A 6,000-nucleotide genomic window follows, 5' to 3' on the forward strand; every position below is an offset into this window, starting at 1 on the left:
GGCCTACCTCACAGAGTTGTTGTCAATGAAAATTGCTGTTCATCCAGAGGATAGGATGCAGAGCAGTCCGTACGAGGCTCATATTTCCAAATGAAGATGGCAGAAGTATGTGGATTCCACGGAGCCATGGTTTCCACCGCACCTTTCTAATAATGTGCAGTTGAGAAAACTGAATAGCATATTTATTTATTTCATTTATACTCTGCCTTTTCCCCACCTTGCTGGATTGGCTGTCCCATGTGGAAGGTTAGTACAGTATATCATATCTTCCTCCCCCCTCCCCACCCCACTACCCATTACTGAAGAGATGGAGATTTGTAGGGCCCATTTCCTTAACTGACAGGAGAAGGGCTTGAACTGTCTCAACCAGGGGTCTGCAACCTGCGGCTCTCCAGATGTTCATGGACTACAAATTCCATCAGCCCCTGCCACCTGTGGCTCTCCAGATGTTCATGGACTACAATTCCCATCCACTCCTGCCACCATGGCCAATTAGCCATGCTGGCAGGGGGTGATGGGATTTGTAATCCATGAATATCTGGAGAGCCGCAGGTTGCAGACCCCTGGTCAAACTATCTGCAAATCCAGCCCCATTTCACTACTTCCTTGTTGGGGGACTGCATCCAGCCAAGAATATTTACTTCAAGCAAATTGTGCAACATTCGTTGCAAGCAGTTTTCTCACTCCAGGTTTTAGTTCCTTGCTTGAGTTATTGTTTTGAAACCTTGTTTTCCAAATATCTTGACAGCTGAGGCACGTTATTTTTCTGAATTACCATTGGAATGCCTGTGCTGAAATGTGGCAGCTTTGCTTTCTGTGTGGGGGTGGCATATGCCTCCTGATTGGAAGCAGAGAAGCTCAGAATATTAACTCCTGCACTGCCAACCTGTAAACTGGAGAGAATTGTGGCCCACCTCACACGGTTGTTGTGTGGCACAGACAAGACAAAAGTACTGCTTGCTCAAAGCACCGCAGGTAGCAGTTTATAGTTCCACATTAAGCAATTTTCCTTCCTTTGAGGGTAAGTAAACCGCATTTCTGTAATGGGTGCCATTGGATCAGCCAGTTACGCAGGGCATTCCCCAGTCACAGTACAATTACTTGCCCTCAGAGAAGCCCGATTACAAACAGGGTGGGGTCTAATATTTGTTATTGCTCTCTGTGTTCTGACTCTGATTGAAATGCACAGTCCACGATTTCTCCCAGGATGGCAAGCACTAATAGCCTTTTAGAAAAACAAATCCTTCCACAGTAAATAAATACCAGCACGAGTGGATTAGTGAAGAGGGGGCAAAATTGACTGAAACCCTGCTTATTAGAAGAAAAAAAACAGTGAGCAACAGGGGACCTTTCTCTGTATGCCTTGCCTCTGTGATGGATGGAATTGTCAAGAGATCATTCACGACAAACGGTGAGATTGCATTGGAATGAAGGGAACGAGGCCGTGGAATGGGAACGCTTATCAGGCACTGAGGGGGAATTCTGGGAAGGAGCAACCGTCTTTGGCGCTTCTTGGCAAGGGAGAGGTGTTCTGACGTTCAGAAGCCGTGGAAAAGCAACGCTCTGTCGCCTCCTTTCAACAGCGATATGGGGACTGGAACGACTATGCCCTAACATGGCAAACTTCACGTTCTTCCCACCATGGTACTTTCTATAACTGGCATCCTTAAGCAATCATCCTCTCTTCCCCAGTCAAGGCGTCCCCTTTCCCACCACTATAGTCTTCTGCAATAAACCAGTTAATTGCATGGACCGTAAGCAACCTGCCATGGAGGAATTTCACAGGAGGTAGCTGTGTTAATCTGTGATAGCAAAATCAAAAAAAAAGTCGCTTGCAGCACCTCAAGAACTAATATGCTTACTGTGGAACAAATAGCCACGTATTTAATACCTCTTTCAATGTTAATGCACAGTTGACAGAGATCCAAAGAAAAATTAATCCATTGGGTCAATGCAGGAATGATAGCAATTCTTTCATGGGCCTATACATAGGCCAATTGTCTACAGTAAAGGGGTTTGTTTGTGCATCATGATTGGGCTAAGCAAGCTGTGCCCATCCCTGGTTAGTTGAGTTGTTATATGTTTGCAATTATTTAGTACTTGGAGATGTAACTCAGCCATGGACCAGGCCACCCCTGCCTCGTCAGATCTCAGAAGCTACACAGGGTCAGTCCTGGTTAGTATTTGCATGGGAAACCAGGTTTATTAATTGACTGATTGGTTTTTTTAATCCAATCCTATCCCCGCAGGATTCAGGGCAGGTCACAACAATTTCCCATGAATACAACAATAAACTTTAAAACATTAAAATATGTAATACCAATACAAAAAAATACTAAATATTTGAATGAGAGACCCCCATGGCTACATAGAGCTAGTTAATGGCAAACCACCTAAGTTTCTTCCCTTGAAAACCTGGGGGGGGGAGGGTTTGGTGTAAGTCAGCTGTGCTTTGACCACTTTCCACCCCCCACTCAGGTACACCTTGACCAGATGGTCCAGGCTAGCCCAATGCTGTCAGGTTTTGGAAGCTAAGCAGGGTTGGCCATGGTTAGTACTTGGAAGGGAAACCACCAAGGGAGTACAGGGTGGCTACACAAAGGCAGGCAATGGCAAATCACCTCTGAACCTACCTTGCCTTGAAAACCCTATTTGGGATTGCTGTAAACCAACACTGACTTGCTGGGAAAAAACCAACACACGCAGGTGTTTTGGTAATGCAAGGACAAATGAACAGTTTCCCACAAGAAACCAAAACAGTAAAGTTCCCACAATCATCTCTTTCCTGCTGGACAGGGCAAAGGAATACCACCCACCTTCATGTTGGGGAGGTATCTTTTGCATAGTTTACATAGAGAGGGTTCTATGTTTAATTCCACAGATTTTTCAACAAAGGGTCTCAGGCAGGACAGGGAAAATATTTCTGCATGGAATTTGGAAGAGCGGCTGCCCGTTAGACCAGACAGTACTAAACTAGACAGCTGGCTGTTCTGCTTTGGTAAAAGGCCGCTTGGTGTGTTCACACTTTTTAATTGCTGTCCAACCATAGTTTTCTTCATAATTGAATCCGTCCAGAATGCCGATTTCTGCCAACGTTTCTGTCGCAGGTCAAAGCCGAGTTCACGTGGGTTCTCTGTCAGCTGGACAGGCTGGGGGTTGGGATGGAAATGTCATTCATTTCCTGATGGGATTGTGCCATTTTTCATAGTTTCCTGGGTATGTGTAGGATTGCTTCCCCCCCCCTCCTTTCACCCCCTTTCATAAGGCTGAGTTTCAGTTCTGAAGGCAGCACAAAGTTTTCAGCAACTTCTCCTTATAACAAATAATGATACTTTTACAGTTACTAATCTTAGTGGCGTAGGAGGTTAAGTGGCGTAGGAGGTTAAGAGCTCGTGTATCTAATCTGGAGGAACCGGGTTTGATTCCCAGCTCTGCCGCCTGAGCTGTGGAGGCTTATCTGGGGAATTCAGATTAGCCTGTGCACTCCCACACACGCCAGCTGGGTGACCTTGGGCTAGTCACAGCTTCTCGGAGCTCTCTCAGCCCCTCCTACCTCACAGGGTGTTTGTTGTGAGGGGGGGAAGGGCAAGGAGATTGTAAGCCCCTTTGAGTCTCCTGCAGGAGAGAAAGGGGGGATATAAATCCAAACTCCTCCTCCTCCTCCTCCTCCTCCTCCTCCTCTTCTTCTTCTTCTCCTCCTCCTCCTCCTCCTCCTCCTCCTCCTCTTCCTCCTCCTCCTCCTCCTTCTTCTTCTTCATTTCCCAAGGGGAATATGAGAATCTGATCAACATTTCTCAAATGAGGGTCCAGGTAAATGGGGAGGGGGTAGTTCAGGAGTGGAGCATCGGTTGGCAATGCAGAAGGTCCAAGGTCCCATCTCTGGCATCCCCAGCTAAAAGAAACAGGAAGGAGATAATATGAAAGAGCTCTGCCAGAGACCCTGGAGAGCAGCTGCCAGTCTGAGTAGACAATACTGAACTTGATGGACCAATGGCCTGAGTCAGCAGAAGGCAGATTCCTATATCGATGGGTTCTAAAGCGTTCTCTAGGACTCCACAGATCCTTTGTAAGGATGAAGGGTGACCCCTTCTCGTTCTCATCTGGTGAATGAGAAGACCTGCTCTCAGGCAACGTTATCAGCACTGGGTTGGGAAATGGCTGGAAATTTGGAGAGGGAGCAGAGACTCAGCAGTCTATAACAGTGGTGGCGAACCTATGGCAAGGGTGCCAGAGGTGGCACTCAGAGCCCTCTCTGTGGGCAGGCACAGAGTGCCCCCCCTCCCCCCCACATCTAGGCTGGCCTGGGCCGCTGGGCTTGATTATTAGCATTAAACCTAAGACCTAGTTTTGGGGTAGCAGTGCAGGTAACCCTGTTAAGTGCTGTTAAACCCCACTGGTTTTCATGTAAAGAACTAAAGCGCGATCCTTTACCTGGGAGTAAGCTCAGTTGCTGGCAATGGGGCTTGCTTCTGAGTAAACCCTCCTAGGGTCATGATTCACCTGTTGGAAGAGTTGCACGGTTGCTTCAAAGCAAAGCCACCGACTACCACCAAGGTTACTCTTGAGTAACGCATGCCTCGGAGCCAACCGTTTTTTCTAAACGAAAACCACAGTATTCAGGTTAAATTGCCATGTTGGCACTTTGCAATAAATAAGTAGGGGTTGGGTTACAGTTTGGGCACTCGGTCTCAAAAAGGTTCACCATCACTGGTCTATAATGACATACAGCCCACTCTCCAAAGCAGCCATTTTCTCCAGAAGAACTCATCTCTGTAGTTGGGGAATGAACTGTGATTCTGGGAAATCTCTGGGCCTGACATGGAGGTTAGCAACCCTCTCTTGGGCCCAAACTAGGATTGGTCACTTCCGCACAAGTCATTCAAAACATTTGCAAAAATGTTTTCATTTCCCCTCGCTCACCTCTTTATTCCCCCTCTCTCACCTCTTCAAAACAATTTCTGGCCACCATTTTGTGTTCGTTCTGGGTTTTTTATTATGTCTTCACAGATTCAATGCTTCCGTGCTTCATGCTACAATTCACCCCAGCACATGTAATTGAAGTATCAAACAAATAACCCTCCAAAAAAAAACCCCACCCAGAACTGGCAAATAAACAGGTGAGACAGCCGGCGCAAATTCAGAACATGGCACCGAGAAGGAAGTCTGGGGACGGCAGAGAGGCAAGGGGAAAGTTTTAAAGAGATAATGCACAGCAAGTGAAACCTTCGTGAAAATGTTTGCCCAAAAGAATCACTAAAGAAGAGGAAGCAAATAAAACGTTATGGGGGGAAAACCGTGCAGAACTCCACAGAGGAAATGTTTTATTTCCTTCCTCAAAACATTTTATTTATTTTGGTTGTGCAGAGAGGGTAATCATGTATAACACACAACAACCACGGGGACTTGCCTTGCAACTGCAACAGTTTGAAGTGCTACAGGGTCCAATTCGGATCAGGACCATGGCACAGGGGTAGGAGGGGCTTCGGCTCCCCACCACCATCATTTTTCTGACCCAAAATTGCCCAGGAGGCAGTATTTAGTAAATAGGCAGCTCCCCAGTGGAGCAAATAACGACAGAGATAGGGAGATTCAACCCCGTATCTACAGACAATAATAGTCAATGGCAGTTTTCAACTGAGCTCAAATATTGGTTGATTTTCGTAAGTAACTCTGAATCATACAAACTCATGAGCTGCATTATTTTAATGTCCCAAAGCTTTATAACTGCATTAGACAGTGGGGAAAATACAGATATTAATCTACCCTGGGCCACTGTTATCAGCAGTACTGATTAGCATTCTGTTCCCAGTAACTTTTCCACTAAAGGTCGAGGTAAGTGGGAGCAGCAGTGGCGTAGGAGGTTAAGAGCTCGTGTATCTAATCTGGAGGAACTGGGTTTGATTCCCAGCTCTGCCGCCTGAGCTGTGGAGGCTTATCTGGGGAATTCAGATTAGCCTGTGCACTCCCACACACGCCAGCTGGGTGACCTTGGGCTAGTCA

Source organism: Sphaerodactylus townsendi, linkage group LG05, assembly GCF_021028975.2.
Source record: "Sphaerodactylus townsendi isolate TG3544 linkage group LG05, MPM_Stown_v2.3, whole genome shotgun sequence".
In the NCBI taxonomy this organism is placed as follows: domain Eukaryota; kingdom Metazoa; phylum Chordata; class Lepidosauria; order Squamata; family Sphaerodactylidae; genus Sphaerodactylus; species Sphaerodactylus townsendi.